This window comes from Symsagittifera roscoffensis, chromosome 10, assembly GCF_963678635.1.
Source record: "Symsagittifera roscoffensis chromosome 10, txSymRosc1.1, whole genome shotgun sequence".
Classification (NCBI taxonomy): Eukaryota; Metazoa; Xenacoelomorpha; order Acoela; family Convolutidae; genus Symsagittifera; species Symsagittifera roscoffensis.
Window position 1 is genome coordinate 239,092 of NC_087071.1, and position 19,753 is coordinate 258,844.

A 19,753-nucleotide genomic window follows, 5' to 3' on the forward strand; every position below is an offset into this window, starting at 1 on the left:
CGTCTGTATTATCATGAGTATTAAAGAGAGAGTGTTTATGTGTGTGTACCTGACAGATGAACATGATGTATCTCCATCTACAGTGGCGTCTGTAATATCATGAGTATTAAAGACAGAGTGTTTATGTGTGTGTACCTGACTGATGAACATGATGTATCTCCATCTACAGTGGCGTCTGTAATATCATGAGTATGAAAGACAGAGTGTTTATGTGTGTGTACCTGACTGATGAATATGATGTATCTCCATCTACAGTGGCGTCTGTAATATCATGAGTATTAAAGAGAGAGTGTTTATGTGTGTGTACCTGACAGATGAACATGATGTATCTCCATCTACAGTGGCGTCTGTATTATCATGAGTATTAAAGACAGAGTGTTTATGTGTGTGTACCTGACTGATGAACATGATGTATCTCCATCTACAGTGGAGTCTGTATTATCATGAGTATTAAAAAGAGAGTGTTTATGTGTGTGTACCTGACAGATGAACATGATGTATCTCCATCTACAGTGGCGTCTGTATTATCATGAGTATTAAAGACAGAGTGTTTATGTGTGTGTACCTGACTGATGAACATGATGTATCTCCATCTACAGTGGCGTCTGTAATATCATGAGTATGAAAGACAGAGTGTTTATGTGTGTGTACCTGACTGATGAACATGATGTATCTCCATCTACAGTGGCGTCTGAATTATCATGAGTATTAAAGAGAGAGTGTTTATGTGTGTGTACCTGACTGATGAACATGATGTATCTCCATCTACAGTGGCGTCTGTATTATCATGAGTATTAAAGACAGAGTGTTTATGTGTGTGTACCTGACTGATGAACTTGATGTATCTACATCTACAGTGGCGTCTGTATTATCATGAGTATTAAAGACAGAGTGTTTATGTGTGTGTACCTGGCTGATGAACATGATGTATCTCCATCTACAGTGGCGTCTGTATTATCATGAGTATTAAAGACAGAGTGTTTATGTGTGTGTACCTGACTGATGAACATGATGTATCTCCATCTACAGTGGCGTCTGTAATATCATGAGTATGAAAGACAGAGTGTTTATGTGTGTGTACCTGACTGATGAATATGATGTATCTCCATCTACAGTGGCGTCTGTATTATCATGAGTATTAAAGAGAGAGTGTTTATGTGTGTGTACCTGACAGATGAACATGATGTATCTCCATCTACAGTGGCGTCTGTATTATCATGAGTATTAAAGACATAGTGTTTATGTGTGTGTACCTGACTGATGAACATGATGTATCTCCAACTACAGTGGAGTCTGTATTATCATGAGTATTAAAAAGAGAGTGTTTATGTGTGTGTACCTGACAGATGAACATGATGTATCTCCATCTACAGTGGCGTCTGTATTATCATGAGTATTAAAGACAGAGTGTTTATGTGTGTGTACCTGACTGATGAACATGATGTATCTCCATCTACAGTGGCGTCTGTAATATCATGAGTATGAAAGACAGAGTGTTTATGTGTGTGTACCTGACTGATGAACATGATGTATCTCCATCTACAGTGGCGTCTGTATTATGATGAGTATTAAAGACAGAGTGTTTATGTGTGTGTACCTGACTGATGAACTTGATGTATCTCCATCTACAGTGGCGTCTGTATTATCACGAGTATTAAAGAGAGAGTGTTTATGTGTGTGTACCTGACTGATGAACATGATGTATCTCCATCTACAGTGGCGTCTGTATTATCATGAGTATTAAAGACAGAGTGTTTATGTGTGTGTACCTGACTGATGAACATGATGTATCTCCATCTACAGTGGCGTCTGTATTATCATGAGTATGAAAGACAGAGTGTTTATGTGTGTGTACCTGACTGATGAACATGATGTATCTCCATCTACAGTGGCGTCTGTATTATCATGAGTATTAAAGAGAGAGTGTTTATGTGTGTGTACCTGACAGATGAACATGATGTATCTCCATCTACAGTGGCGTCTGTAATATCATGAGTATTAAAGACAGAGTGTTTATGTGTGTGTACCTGACTGATGAACATGATGTATCTCCATCTACAGTGGCGTCTGTATTATCATGAGTATTAAAGAGAGAGTGTTTATGTGTGTGTACCTGACAGATGAAGACGATGTATCTCCATCTACAGTGGCGTCTGTAATATCATGAGTATTAAAGACAGAGTGTTTATGTGTGTGTACCTGAGAGATGAACATGATGTATCTCCATCTACAGTGGCGTCTGTATTATCATGAGTATAAAAGACAGAGTGTTTATGTGTGTGTACCTGAGAGATGAACATGATGTATCTCCATCTACAGTGGCGTCTGTATTATCATGAGTATTAAAGACAGAGTGTTTATGTGTGTGTACCTGACAGATGAACATGATGTATCTCCATCTACAGTGGCGTCTGTAATATCATGAGTATGAAAGAGAGAGTGTATGTGTGTGTACCTGACTGATGAACATGATGTATCTCCATCTACAGTGGCGTCTGTATTATCATGAGTATGAAAGACAGAGTGTTTATGTGTGTGTACCTGACTGATGAACATGATGCATCTCCATCTACAGTGGCGTCTGTATTGTCATGAGTATTAAAGAGAGAGTGTTTATGTGTGTGTACCTGACAGATGAACATGATGTATCTCCATCTACAGTGGCGTCTGTAATATCATGAGTATTAAAGACAGAGTGTTTATGTGTGTGTACCTGACTGATGAACATGATGTATCTCCATCTACAGTGGCGTCTGTATTATCATGAGTATTAAAGACAGAGTGTATGTGTGTGTACCTGACAGATGAACATGATGTATCTCCATCTACAGTGGCGTCTGTATTATCATGAGTATGAAAGAGAGAGTGTATGTGTGTGTACCTGACTGATGAACATGATGTATCTCCATCTGCCGTGGCGCCTGTATTATCATGAGTTTTAAAGAGAGAGTTTATGTGTGTGTACCTGACAGATGAACATGATTTATCTCCATCTACAGTGGCGTCTGTATTATCATGAGAATTAAAGACAGAGTGTTTATGTGTGTGTACCTGGCTGATGAACATGATGTAACTCCATCTACAGTGGCGTCTGTATTATCATGAGTATTAAAGAGAGAGTGTTTATGTGTGTGTACCTGACAGATGAATATGATGTATCTCCATCTACAGTGGCGTCTGTATTATCATGAGTATTAAAGACAGAGTGTTTATGTGTGTGTACCTGACAGATGAACATGATGTATCTCCATCTACAGTGGCGTCTGTATTATCATGAGTATTAAAGACAGAGTGTTTATGTGTGTGTACCTGACAGATGAACATGAGGTATCTCCATATACAGTGGCGTCTGTATTATCATGAGTATTAAAGACAGAGTGTTTATGTGTGTGTACCTGACTGATGAACATGATGTATCTCCATCTACAGTGGCGTCTGTATTATCATGAGTATTAAAGACAGAGTGTTTATGTGTGTGTACCTGACTGATGAACATGATGTATCTCCATCTACAGTGGCGTCTGTATTATCATGAGTATTAAAGAAAGCGTGTTTATGTGTGTGTACCTGACAGATGAACATGATGTATCTCCATCTACAGTGGCGTCTGTATTTCCATGAGTATTAAAGACAGAGTGTTTATGTGTGTGTACCTGACAGATGAACATGATGTATCTCCATCTACAGTGGCGTCTGTATTATCATGAGTATTAAAGACAGAGTGTTTATGTGTGTGTGCCTGACAGTTGAACATGATGTATCTCCATCTACAGTGGCGTCTGTATTATCATGAGTATTAAAGACAGAGTGTTTATGTGTGTGTACCTGACAGATGAACATGATGTATCTCCATCTACAGTGGCGTCTGTATTATCATGAGTTTTAAAGACAGAGTGTTTATGTGTGTGTACCTGACTGATGAACATGATGTATCTCCATCTACAGTGGCGTCTGTATTATCATGAGTATTAAAGACAGAGTGTTTATGTGTGTGTGCCTGACAGTTGAACATGATGTATCTCCATCTACAGTGGCGTCTGTATTATCATGAGTTTGAAAGACAGAGTGTTTATGTGTGTGTACCTGACTGATGAACATGATGTATCTCCATCTACAGTGGCGGCTGTATTATCATGAGTATTAAAGACAGAGTGTTTATGTGTGTGTACCTGACTGATGAACATGATGTATCTCCATCTACAGTGGCGTCTGTATTATCATGAGTATTAAAGAAAGCGTGTTTATGTGTGTGTACCTGACAGATGAACATGATGTATCTCCATCTACAGTGGCGTCTGTATTTCCATGAGTATTAAAGACAGAGTGTTTATGTGTGTGTACCTGACAGATGAACATGATGTATCTCCATCTACAGTGGCGTCTGTATTATCATGAGTAATAAAGACAGAGTGTTTATGTGTGTGTGCCTGACAGTTGAACATGATGTATCTCCATCTACAGTGGCGTCTGTATTATCATGAGTTTTAAAGACAGAGTGTTTATGTGTGTGTACCTGACTGATGAACATGATGTATCTCCATCTACAGTGGCGGCTGTATTATCATGAGTATTAAAGACAGAGTGTTTATGTGTGTGTACCTGACAGATGAACATGATGTATCTCCATCTACAGTGGCGTTTCTATTATCATGAGTATTAAAGACAGAGTGTTTATGTGTGTGTACCTGACAGATGAACATGATGTATCTCCATCTACAGTGGCGTCTGTATTATCATGAGTATTAAAGACAGAGTGTTTATGTGTGTGTACCTGACTGATGAACATGATGTATCTCCATCTACAGTGGCGTCTGTATTATCATGAGTATTAAAGACAGAGTGTTTATGTGTGTGTACCTGACAGATGAACATGATGTATCTCCATCTAGAGTGGCGTCTGTATTATCATGAGTATTAAAGACAGAGTGTTTATGTGTGTGTACCTGACAGATGAACATGATTTATCTCCATCTACAGTGGCGTCTGTAATATCATGAGTATTAAAGACAGAGTGTTTATGTGTGTGCACCTGACAGATGAACATGATGTATCTCCATCTACAGTGGCGTCTGTAATATCATGAGTATTAAAGACAGAGTGTTTATGTGTGTGTACCTGACAGATGAACATGATGTATCTCCATCTACAGTGGTGTCTGTAATATCATGAGTATTAAAGACAGAGTGTTTATGTGTGTGTACCTGACTGATGAACATGATGTATCTCCATCTACAGTGGCGTCTGTATTATCATGAGTATTAAAGACAGTGTGTTTATGTGTGTGTACCTGACAGATGAACATGATGTATCTCCATCTACAGTGGCGTCTGTATTATCATGAGTATTAAAGACAGAGTGTTTATGTGTGTGTACCTGACTGATGAACATGATGTATCTCCATCTACAGTGGCGTCTGTAATATCATGAGTATTAAAGACAGAGTGTTTATGTGTGTGTACCTGACAGATGAACATTATGTATCTCCATCTACAGTGGCGTCTGTATTATCATGAGTATTAAAGACAGAGTATTTATGTGTGTGTACTTGACTGATGAACATGATGTATCTCCATCTACAGTGGCGTCTGTATTATCATGAGTATTAAAGACAGAGTGTTTATGTGTGTGTACCTGACTGATGAACATGATGTATCTCCATCTACAGTGGCGTCTGTATTATCATGAGTATTAAAGACAGAGTGTTTATGTGTGTGTACCTGACTGATGAACATGATGTATCTCCATCTACAGTGGCGTCTGTAATAACATGAGTATTAAAGACAGAGTGTTTATGTGTGTGTAAGTGACAGATGAACATGATGTATCTCCATCTACAGTGGCGTCTGTATTATCATGAGTATTAAAGACAGAGTGTTTATGTGTGTGTACCTGACAGATGAACATGATGTATCTCCATCTACAGTGGCGTCTGTAATATCATGAGTATTAAACACAGAGTGTTTATGTGTGTGTACCTGACAGATGAACATGATGTATCTCCATCTACAGTGGCGTCTGTAATATCATGAGTATTAAAGACAGAGTGTTTATGTGTGTGTACCTGACAGATGAACATGATGTATCTCCATCTACAGTGGCGTCTGTAATATCATGAGTATTAAAGACAGAGTGTTTATGTGTGTGTACCTGACTGATGAACATGATGTATCTCCATCTACAATGGCGTCTGTATTATCATGAGTATTAAAGACAGAGTGTTTATGTGTGTGTACCTGACTGATGAACATGATGTATCTCCATCTACAGTGGCGTCTGTAATATCATGAGTATTAAAGACAGAGTGTTTATATGTGTGTACCTGACAGATGAACATGATAAATCTCCATCTACAGTGGCGTCTGTATTATCATGAGTATTAAAGACAGAGTGTTTATGTGTGTGTACCTGACTGATGAACATGATGTATCTCCATCTACAGTGGCGTCTGTATTATCATGAGTATTAAAGACAGAGTGTTTATGTGTGTGTACCTGACTGATGAACATGATGTATCTCCATCTACAGTGGCGTCTGTATTATCATGAGTATTAAAGACAGAGTGTTTATGTGTGTGTACCTGACTGATGAACATGATGTATCTCCATCTACAGTGGCGTCTGTAATAACATGAGTATTAAAGACAGAGTGTTTATGTGTGTGTACCTGACAGATGAACATGATGTATCTCCATCTACAGTGGCGTCTGTATTATCATGAGTATTAAATACAGAGTGTTTATGTGTGTGTACCTGACAGATGAACATGATGTATCTCCATCTACAGTGGCGTCTGTAATATCATGAGTATTAAACACAGAGTATTTATGTGTGTGTACCTGACAGATGAACATGATGTATCTCCATCTACAGTGGCGTCGGTAATATCATGAGTATTAAAGACAGAGTGTTTATGTGTGTGTACCTGACAGATGAACATGATGTATCTCCATCTACAGTGGCGTCTGTAATATCATGAGTATTAAAGACAGAGTGTTTATGTGTGTGTACCTGACTGATGAACATGATGTATATCCATCTACAATGGCGTCTGTATTATCATGAGTATTAAAGACAGAGTGTTTATGTGTGTGTACCTGACTGATGAACATGATGTATCTCCATCTACAGTGGCGTCTGTAATATCATGAGTATTAAAGACAGAGTGTTTATGTGTGTGTACCTGACTGATGAACATGATGTATCTCCATCTACAGTGGCGTCTGTATTATCATGAGTATTAAAGACAGAGTGTTTATGTGTGTGTACCTGACAGATGAACATGATGTATCTCCATCTACAGTGGCGTCTGTATTATCATGAGTATTAAAGACAGAGTGTTTATGTGTGTGTACCTGACTGATGAACATGATGTATCTCCATCTACAGTGGCGTCTGTATTATCATGAGTATTAAAGACAGAGTGTTTATGTGTGTGTACCTGACAGATGAACATGATGTATCTCCATCTACAGTGGCGTCTGTAATATCATGAGTATGAAAGAGAGAGTGTATGTGTGTGTACCTGACTGATGAACATGATGTATCTCCATCTACAGTGGCGTCTGTATTATCATGAGTATGAAAGACAGAGTGTTTATGTGTGTGTACCTGACAGATGAACATGATGTATCTCCATCTACAGTGGCGTCTGTAATATCATGAGTATTAAACACAGAGTGTTTATGTGTGTGTATCTGACAGATGAACATGATGTATCTCCATCTACAGTGGCGTCTGTAATATCATGAGTATTAAACACAGAGTATTTATGTGTGTGTACCTGACAGATGAACATGATGTATCTCCATCTACAGTGGCGTCGGTAATATCATGAGTATTAAAGACAGAGTGTTTATGTGTGTGTACCTGACAGATGAACATGATGTATCTCCATCTACAGTGGCGTCTGTAATATCATGAGTATTAAAGACAGAGTGTTTATGTGTGTGTACCTGACTGATGAACATGATGTATATCCATCTACAATGGCGTCTGTATTATCATGAGTATTAAAGACAGAGTGTTTATGTGTGTGTACCTGACTGATGAACATGATGTATCTCCATCTACAGTGGCGTCTGTAATATCATGAGTATTAAAGACAGAGTGTTTATGTGTGTGTACCTGACTGATGAACATGATGTATCTCCATCTACAGTGGCGTCTGTATTATCATGAGTATTAAAGACAGAGTGTTTATGTGTGTGTACCTGACAGATGAACATGATGTATCTCCATCTACAGTGGCGTCTGTATTATCATGAGTATTAAAGACAGAGTGTTTATGTGTGTGTACCTGACTGATGAACATGATGTATCTCCATCTACAGTGGCGTCTGTATTATCATGAGTATTAAAGACAGAGTGTTTATGTGTGTGTACCTGACAGATGAACATGATGTATCTCCATCTACAGTGGCGTCTGTAATATCATGAGTATGAAAGAGAGAGTGTATGTGTGTGTACCTGACTGATGAACATGATGTATCTCCATCTACAGTGGCGTCTGTATTATCATGAGTATGAAAGACAGAGTGTTTATGTGTGTGTACCTGACAGATGAACATGATGTATCTCCATCTACAGTGGCGTCTGTAATATCATGAGTATTAAACACAGAGTGTTTATGTGTGTGTACCTGACAGATGAACATGATGTATCTCCATCTACAGTGGCGTCTGTAATATCATGAGTATTAAAGACAGAGTGTTTATGTGTGTGTACCTGACAGATGAACATGATGTATCTCCATCTACAGTGGCGTCTGTAATATCATGAGTATTAAAGACAGAGTGTTTATGTGTGTGTACCTGACTGATGAACATGATGTATCTCCATCTACAATGGCGTCTGTATTATCATGAGTATTAAAGACAGAGTGTTTATGTGTGTGTACCTGACAGATGAACATGATGTATCTCCATCTACAGTGGCGTCTGTATTATCATGAGTATTAAAGACAGAGTGTTTATGTGTGTGTACCTGACTGATGAATATGATGTATCTCCATCTACAGTGGAGTCTGTATTATCATGAGTATTAAAGACAGAGTGTTTATGTGTGTGTACCTGACAGATGAACATGATGTATCTCCATCATCTGTAATATCATGAGTATGAAATATCATGAGTATTAAAGACAGAGTGTTTATGTGTGTGTACCTGACTGATGAACATGATGTATCTCCATCTACAGTGGCGTCTGTATTATCATGAGTATTAAAGACGGAGTGTTTATGTGTGTGTACCTGACAGATGAACATGATGTATCTCCATCTACAGTGGCGTCTGTATTATCATGAGTATTAAAGACAGAGTGTTTATGTGTGTGTACCTGACTGATGAACATGATGTATCTCCATCTACAGTGGCGTCTGTATTATCATGAGTATTAAAGACAGAGTGTTTATGTGTGTGTACCTGACAGATGAACATGATGTATCTCCATCTACAGTGGCGTCTGTAATATCATGAGTATGAAAGAGAGAGTGTATGTGTGTGTACCTGACTGATGAACATGATGTATCTCCATCTACAGTGGCGTCTGTATTATCATGAGTATGAAAGACAGAGTGTTTATGTGTGTGTACCTGACAGATGAACATGATGTATCTCCATCTACAGTGGCGTCTGTAATATCATGAGTATTAAACACAGAGTGTTTATGTGTGTGTACCTGACAGATGAACATGATGTATCTCCATCTACAGTGGCGTCTGTAATATCATGAGTATTAAAGACAGAGTGTTTATGTGTGTGTACCTGACAGATGAACATGATGTATCTCCATCTACAGTGGCGTCTGTAATATCATGAGTATTAAAGACAGAGTGTTTATGTGTGTGTACCTGACTGATGAACATGATGTATCTCCATCTACAATGGCGTCTGTATTATCATGAGTATTAAAGACAGAGTGTTTATGTGTGTGTACCTGACAGATGAACATGATGTATCTCCATCTACAGTGGCGTCTGTATTATCATGAGTATTAAAGACAGAGTGTTTATGTGTGTGTACCTGACTGATGAATATGATGTATCTCCATCTACAGTGGAGTCTGTATTATCATGAGTATTAAAGACAGAGTGTTTATGTGTGTGTACCTGACAGATGAACATGATGTATCTCCATCTACAGTGGCGTCTGTAATATCATGAGTATGAAAGAGAGAGTGTATGTGTGTGTACCTGATTGATGAACATGATGTATCTCCATCTACAGTGGCGTCTGTATTATCATGAGTATGAAAGACAGAGTGTTTATGTGTGTGTACCTGACAGATAAACATGATGTATCTCCATCTACAGTGGCGTCTGTAATATCATGAGTATTAAACACAGAGTGTTTATGTGTGTGTACCTGACAGATGAACATGATGTATCTCCATCTACAGTGGCGTCTGTAATATCATGAGTATTAAAGACAGAGTGTTTATGTGTGTGTACCTGACAGATGAACATGATGTATCTCCATCTACAGTGGCGTCTGTAATATCATGAGTATTAAAGACAGAGTGTTTATGTGTGTGTACCTGACTGATGAACATGATGTATCTCCATCTACAATGGCGTCTGTATTATCATGAGTATTAAAGACAGAGTGTTTATGTGTGTGTACCTGACTGATGAACATGATGTATCTCCATCTACAGTGGCGTCTGTAATATCATGAGTATTAAAGACAGAGTGTTTATGTGTGTGTACCTGACAGATGAACATGATGTATCTCCATCTACAGTGGCGTCTGTATTATCATGAGTATTAAAGACAGAGTGTTTATGTGTGTGTACCTGACAGATGAACATGATGTATCTCCATCTACAGTGGCGTCTGTAATATCATGAGTATTAAAGACAGAGTGTTTATGTGTGTGTATCTGACTGATGAACATGATGTATCTCCATCTACAGTGGCGTCTGTAATATCATGAGTATTAAAGACAGAGTGTTTATGTGTGTGTACCTGACAGATGAACATGATGTATCTCCATCTACAGTGGCGTCTGTATTATCATGAGTATTAAAGACAGAGTGTTTATGTGTGTGTACCTGACAGATGAACATGATGTATCTCCATCTACAGTGGTGTCTGTAATATCATGAGTATTAAAGACAGAGTGTTTATGTGTGTGTACCTGACAGATGAACATGATGTATCTCCATCTACAGTGGCGTCTGTAATATCATGAGTATTAAAGACAGAGTGTTTATGTGTGTGTACCTGACTGATGAACATGATGTATCTCCATCTACAGTGGCGTCTGTAATATCATGAGTATTAAAGACAGAGTGTTTATGTGTGTGTACCTGACAGATGAACATGATGTATCTCCATCTACAGTGGCGTCTGTATTATCATGAGTATTAAAGACAGAGTGTTTATGTGTGTGTACCTGACAGATGAACATGATGTATCTCCATCTACAGTGGCGTCTGTAATATCATGAGTATTAAAGACAGAGTGTTTATGTGTGTGTACCTGACAGATGAACATGATGTATCTCCATCTACAGTGGCGTCTGTAATATCATGAGTATTAAAGACAGAGTGTTTATGTGTGTGTACCTGACTGATGAACATGATGTATCTCCATCTACAGTGGCGTCTGTAATATCATGAGTATTAAAGACAGAGTGTTTATGTGTGTGTACCTGACAGATGAACATGATGTTTCTCCATCTACAGTGGCGTCTGTATTATCATGAGTATTAAAGACAGAGTGTTTATCTGTGTGTACCTGACTGATGAACATGATGTATCTCCATCTACAGTGGCGTCTGTAACATCATGAGTATCAAAGACAGAGTGTTTATGTGTGTGTACCTGACAGATGAACATGATGTATCTCCATCTACAGTGGCGTCTGTATTATCATGAGTATTAAAGACAGAGTGTTTATGTGTGTGTACCTGACTGATGAACATGATGTATCTCCATCTACAGTGGCGTCTGTATTATCATGAGTATTAAAGACAGAGTGTTTATGTGTGTGTACCTGACTGATGAACATGATGTATCTCCATCTACAGTGGCGTCTGTATTATCATGAGTATTAAAGACAGAGTGTTTATGTGTGTGTACCTGACAGATGAACATGATGTATCTCCATCTACAGTGGCGTCTGTATTATCATGAGTATTAAAGACAGAGTGTTTATGTGTGTGTACCTGACTGATGAAAATGATGTATCTCCATCTACAGTGGCGTCTGTATTATCATGAGTATTAAAGACAGAGTGTTTACGTGTGTGTACCTGAGAGATGAACATGATGTATCTCCATCTACAGTGGCGTCTGTATTATCATGAGTATTAAAGACAGAGTGTGTATATGTGTGTGTACCTGACAGATGAACATGATGTATCTCCATCTACAGTGGCGTCTGTATTATCATGAGTATTAAAGACAGAGTGTTTATGTGTGTGTACCTGACAGATGAACATGATGTATCTCCATCTACAGTGGCGTCTGTATTATCATGAGTATTAAAGACAGAGTGTTTATGTGTGTGTACCTGACTGATGAAAATGATGTATCTCCATCTACAGTGGCGTCTGTATTATCATGAGTATTAAAGACAGAGTGTTTACGTGTGTGTACCTGAGAGATGAACATGATGTATCTCCATCTACAGTGGCGTCTGTATTATCATGAGTATTAAAGACAGAGTGTGTATATGTGTGTGTACCTGACAGATGAACATGATGTATCTCCATCTACAGTGGCGTCCGTATTATCATGAGTATTAAAGACAGAGTGTTTATGTGTGTGTACCTGACTGATGAACATGATGTATCTCCATCTACAGTGGCGTCTGTATTATCATGAGTATTAAAGACAGAGTGTTTATGTGTGTGTACCTGACTGATGAACATGATGTATCTCCATCTACAGTGGCGTCTGTATTATCATGAGTATTAAAGACAGAGTGTTTATGTGTGTGTACCTGACAGATGAACATGATGTATCTCCATCTACAGTGGCGTCTGTAATATCATGAGTATGAAAGACAGAGTGTTTATGTGTGTGTACCTGACAGATGAACATGATGTATCTCCATCTACAGTGGCGTCTGTATTATCATGAGTATGAAAGAGAGATTGTATGTGTGTGTACCTGACAGATGAACACGATGTATCTCCATCTACAGTGGCGTCTTTATTATCATGAGTATGAAAGAGAGAGTGTATGTGTGTTCCTGACAGATGAACATGATGTATCTCCATCTACAGTGGCGTCTGTAATATCATGAGTATGAAAGACAGAGTGTTTATGTGTGTGTACCTGACAGATGAACATGATGTATCTCCATCTACAGTGGCGTCTGTAATATCATGAGTATGAAAGACAGAGTGTTTATGTGTGTGTACCTGACAGATGAACATGATGTATCTCCATCTACAGTGGCGTCTGTAAATCATGAGTATGAAAGACAGAGTGTTTATGTGTGTGTACCTGACAGATGAACATGATGTATCTCCATCTACAGTGGCGTCTGTGTTATCATGAGTATGAAAGACAGAGTGTTTATGTGTGTGTACCTGACAGATGAACATGATGTATCTCCATCTACAGTGGCGTCTGTAATATCATGAGTATGAAAGAGAGAGTGTATGTGTGTGTACCTGACTGATGAACATGATGTATCTCCATCTACAGTGGCGTCTGTATTGTCATGAGTATGAAAGACAGAGTGTTTATGTGTGTGTACCTGACAGAAGAACATGATGTATCTCCATCTACAGTGGCGTCTGTAATATCATGAGTATGAAAGACAGAGTGTTTATGTGTGTGTACCTGACAGATGAACATGATGTATCTCCATCTACAGTGGCGTCTGTAATATCATGAGTATGAAAGACAGAGTGCTTATCTGTATGTACCTGACAGATGAACATGATGTATCTCCATCTACAATGGCGTCTGTAATATCATGAGTATAAAGACAGAGTGTTTATGTGTGTGTACCTGACAGATGAACATGATGTATCTCCATCTACAGTGGCGTCTGTAATATCATGAGTATGAAAGACAGAGTGTTTATGTGTGTGTACCTGACAGATGAACATGATGTATCTCCATCTACAGTGGCGTCTGTAATATCATGAGTATGAAAGACAGAGTGTTTATCTGTGTGCACCTGACAGATGAACATGATGTATCTCCATCTACAGTGGCGTCTGTAATATCATGAGTATGAAAGACAGAGTATTTATGTGTGTGTACCTGACAGATGAACATGATGTATCTCCATCTACAGTGGCGTCTGTAATATCATGAGTATGAAAGACAGAGTGTTTATGTGTGTGTACCTGACAGATGAACATGATGTATCTCCATCTACAGTGGCGTCTGTAATATCATGAGTATGAAAGGCAGAGTGTTTATATGTGTGTACCTGACAGATGAACATGATGTATCTCCATCTACAGTGGCGTCTGTAATATCATGAGTATGAAAGACAGAGTGTTTATGTGTGTGTACCTGACAGATGAACATGATGTATCTCCATCTACAGTGGCGTCTGTAATATCATGAGTATGAAAGACAGAGTGTTTATGTGTGTGTACCTGACAGATGAACATGATGTATCTTCATCTACAGTGGCGTCTGTAATATCATGAGTATGAAAGACAAAGTGTTTATGTGTGTGTACCTGACAGATGAACATGATGTATCTCCATCTACAGTGGCGTCTGTATTATCATGAGTATGAAAGAGAGAGTGTATGTGTGTGTACCTGACAGATGAACATGATGTATCTCCATCTACAGTGGCGTCTGTAATATCATGAGTATGAAAGATAGAGTGTTTATGTGTGTGTACCTGACAGATGAACATGATGTATCTCCATCTACAGTGGCGTCTGTAATATCATGAGTATGAAAGACAGAGTGTTTATGTGTGTGTACCTGACAGATGAACATGATGTATCTCCATCTACAGTGGCGTCTGTAATATCATGAGTATGAAAGGCAGAGTGTTTATGTGTGTGTACCTGACAGATGAACATGATGTATCTCCATCTACAGTGGCGTCTGTAATATCATGAGTATGAAAGACAGAGTGTTTATGTGTTTGTACCTGACAGATGAACATGATGTATCTCCATCTACAGTGGCGTCTGTAATATCATGAGTATGAAAGACAGAGTGTTTATGTGTGTGTACCTGACAGATGAACATGATGTATCTTCATCTACAGTGGCGTCTGTAATATCATGAGTATGAAAGACAGAGTGTTTATGTGTGTGTACCTGACAGATGAACATGATGTATCTCCATCTACAGTGGCGTCTGTATTATCATGAGTATGAAAGAGAGAGTGTATGTGTGTGTAACTGACTGATGAACATGATGTATCTCCATCTACAGTGGCGTCTGTAATATCATGAGTATGAAAGACAGAGTGTTTATGTGTGTGTACCTGACAGATGAACATGATGTATCTCCATCTACAGTGGCGTCTGTAAAATCATGAGTATGAAAGACAGAGTGTTTATGTGTGTGTACCTGACAGATGAACATGATGTATCTCCATCTACAGTGGCGTCTGTAATATCATGAGTATGAAAGACAGAGTGTTTATGTGTGTGTACCTGACAGATGAACATGATGTATCTCCATCTACAGTGGCGTCTGTAATATCTTGAGTATGAAAGACAGAGTGTTTATATGTGTGTACCTGACAGATGAACATGATGTATCTCCATCTACAGTGGCGTCTGTAATATCATGAGTATGAAAGACAGAGTGTTTATGTGTGTGTACCTGACAGATGAACATGATGTATCTCCATCTACAGTGGCGTCTGTAATATCATGAGTATGAAAGAGGGAGTGTATGTGTGTGTACCTGACAGATGAACATGATGTATCTCCATCTACAGTGTCGTCTGTAATATCATGAGTATGAAAGACAGAGTGTTTATGTGTGTGTACCTGACGGATGAACATGATGTATCTTCATCTACAGTGGCGTCTGTAATATCATGAGTATGAAAGACAGTGTTTATGTGTGTGTACCTGACAGATGAACATGATGTATCTCCATGTACAGTGGCGTCTGTATTATCATGAGTATGAAAGAGAGAGTGTATGTGTGTGTACCTGACTGATGAACATGATGTATCTCCATCTGCAGTGGCGTCTGTAATATCATGAGTATGAAAGACAGAGTGTTTATGTGTGTGTACCTGACAGATGAACATGATGTATCTCCATCTACAGTGGCGTCTGTAATATCATGAGTATGAAAGACAGAGTGTTTATGTGCGTGTACCTGACAGATGAACATGATGTATCTCCATCTACAGTGGCGTCTGTAATATCATGAGTATGATAGACAGAGTGTTTATGTGTGTGTACCTGACAGATGAACATGATGTATCTCCATCTACAGTGGCGTCTGTAATATCATGAGTATGAAAGACAGAGTGTTTATGTGTGTGTACCTGACAGATGAACATGATGTATCTCCATCTACAGTGGCGTCTGTAATATCATGAGTATGAAAGACAGAGTGTTTATGTGTGTGTACTTGACTGATGAACATGATGTATCTCCATCTACAGTGGCGTCTGTAATATCATGAGTATGAAAGACAGAGTGTTTATGTGTGTGAACCTGACAGATGAACATGATGTATCTCCATCTACAGTGGCGTCTGCAATATCATGAGTATGAAAGACAGAGTGTTTATGTGTGTGTACCTGACAGATGAACATGATGTATCTCCATCTACAGTGGCGTCTGTAATATCATGAGTATGAAAGACAGAGTGTTTATGTGTGTGTGCCTGACAGATGAACATGATGTATCTCCATCTACAGTGGCGTCTGTAATATCATGAGTATGAAAGACAGAGTGTTTATGTGTGTGTACCTGACAGATGAACATGATGTATCTCCATCTACAGTGGCGTCTGTAATATCATGAGTATGAAAGACAGAGTGTTTATGTGTGTGTACCTGACAGATGAACATGATGTATCTCCATCTACAGTGGCGTCTGTAATATCATGAGTATGAAAGACAGAGTGTTTATGTGTGTGTACCTGACAGATGAAAATGATGTATCTCCATCTACAGTGGCGTCTGTAATATCATGAGTATGAAAGACAGAGTGTTTATGTGTGTGTACCTGACAGATGAACATGATGTATCTCCATCTACAGTGGCGTCTGTAGTATCATGAGTATGAAAGACAGAGTGTTTATGTGTGTGTACCTGACAGATGAACATGATGTATCTCCATCTACAGTGGCGTCTGTAATATCATGAGTATGAAAGACAGAGTGTTTATGTGTGTGTACCTGACAGATGAACATGATGTATCTCCATCTACAGTGGTGTCTGTAATATCATGAGTATGAAAGACAGAGTGTTTATGTGTGTGTACCTGACAGATGAACATGATGTTTCTCCATCTACAGTGGCGTCTGTAATATCATGAGTATGAAAGACAGAGTGTTTATGTGTGTGTGTACCTGACAGATGAACATGATGTATCTCCATCTACAGTGGCGTCTGTAATATCATGAGTATGAAAGAGAGAGTGTATGTGTGTGTACCTGACTGATGAACATGATCTATCTCCATCTACAGTGGCGTCTGTAATATCATGAGTATGAAAGACAGATTGTTTATGTGTGTGTACCTGGCAGATGAACATGATGTATCTCCATCTACAGTGGCGTCTGTAATATCATGAGTATGAAAGACAGATTATTTATGTGTGTGTACCTGACAGATGAACATGATGTATCTCCATCTACAGTGGCGTCTGTAATATCATGAGTATGAAAGACAGAGTGTTTATGTGTGTGTACCTGACAGATGAACATGATGTATCTCCATCTACAGTGGCGTCTGTAATATCATGAGTATGAAAGACAGAGTGTTTATGTGTGTGTACCTGACAGATGAACATGATGTATCTCCATCTACAGTGGCGTCTGTAATATCATGAGTATGAAAGACAGAGTGTTTATGTGTGTGTACCTGATAGATGAACATGATGTATCTCCATCTACAGTGGCGTCTGTAATATCATGAGTATGAAAGACAGAGTGTTTATGTGTGTGTACCTGACAGATGAACATGATGTATCTCCATCTACAGTGGCGTCTGTAATATCATGAGTATGAAAGACAGAGTGTTTATGTGTGTGTACCTGACAGATGAACATGATGATTCTCCATCTACAGTGGCGTCTGTATTATCATGAGTATGAAAGAGAGTGTGTGTGTGTGTGTGTACCTGACTGATGAACATGATGTATCTCCATCTACAGTGGCGTCTGTATTATCATGAGTATGAAAGACAGATTGTTTATGTGTGTGTACCTGACAGATGAACATGATGTATCTCCATCTACAGTGGCGTCTGTAATATCATGAGTATGAAAGACAGAGTGTTTATGTGTGTGTACCTGACAGATGAACATGATGTATCTCCATCTACAGTGGCGTCTGTAATATCATGAGTATGAAAGACAGAGTGTTTATGTGTGTGTACCAGACAGATGAACATGATGTATCTCCATCTACAGTGGCGTCTGTAATATCGTGAGTATGAAAGACAGAGTGTTTATGTGTGTGTACCTGACAGATGAACATGATGTATCTCCATCTACAGTGGCGTCTGTAATATCATGAGTATGAAAGACAGAGTGTTTATGTGTGTGTACCTGACAGATGAACATGATGTATCTCCATCTACAGTGGCGTCTGTAATATCATGAGTATGAAAGACAGAGTGTTTATGTGTGTGTACCTGACAGATGAACATGATGTATCTCCATCTACAGTGGCGTCTGTAAAATCATGAGTATGAAAGACAGAGTGTTTATGTGTGTGTACCTGACAGATGAACATGATGTATCTCCATCTACAGTGGCGTCTGTAATATCATGAGTATGAAAGACAGTGTGTTTATGTGTGTGTATCTGACAGATGAACACGATGTATCTCCATCTACAGTGGCGTCTGTAATATCATGAGTATGAAAGACAGAGTGTTTTTGTGTGTGTACCTGACAGATGAACATGATGTATCTCCATCTACAGTGGCGTCTGTAATATCATGAGTATGAAAGACAGAGTGTTTATATATGTGTACCTGACAGATGAACATGATGTATCTCCATCTACAGTGGCGTCTGTAATATCATGAGTATTAAAGACAGAGTGTTTATGTGTGTGTACCTGACAGATGAACATTATGTATCTCCATCTACAGTGGCGTCTGTATTATCATGAGTATTAAAGACAGAGTATTTATGTGTGTGTACTTGACTGATGAACATGATGTATCTCCATCTACAGTGGCGTCTGTAATATCATGAGTATGAAAGACAGAGTGTTTATGTGTGTGTACCTGACAGATGAACATGATGTATCTCCATCTACAGTGGCGTCTGTAAAATCATGAGTATGAAAGACAGAGTGTTTATGTGTGTGTACCTGACAGATGAACATGATGTATCTCCATCTACAGTGGCGTCTGTAATATCATGAGTATGAAAGACAGTGTGTTTATGTGTGTGTATCTGACAGATGAACACGATGTATCTCCATCTACAGTGGCGTCTGTAATATCATGAGTATGAAAGACAGAGTGTTTTTGTGTGTGTACCTGACAGATGAACATGATGTATCTCCATCTACAGTGGCGTCTGTAATATCATGAGTATGAAAGACAGAGTGTTTATATATGTGTACCTGACAGATGAACATGATGTATCTCCATCTACAGT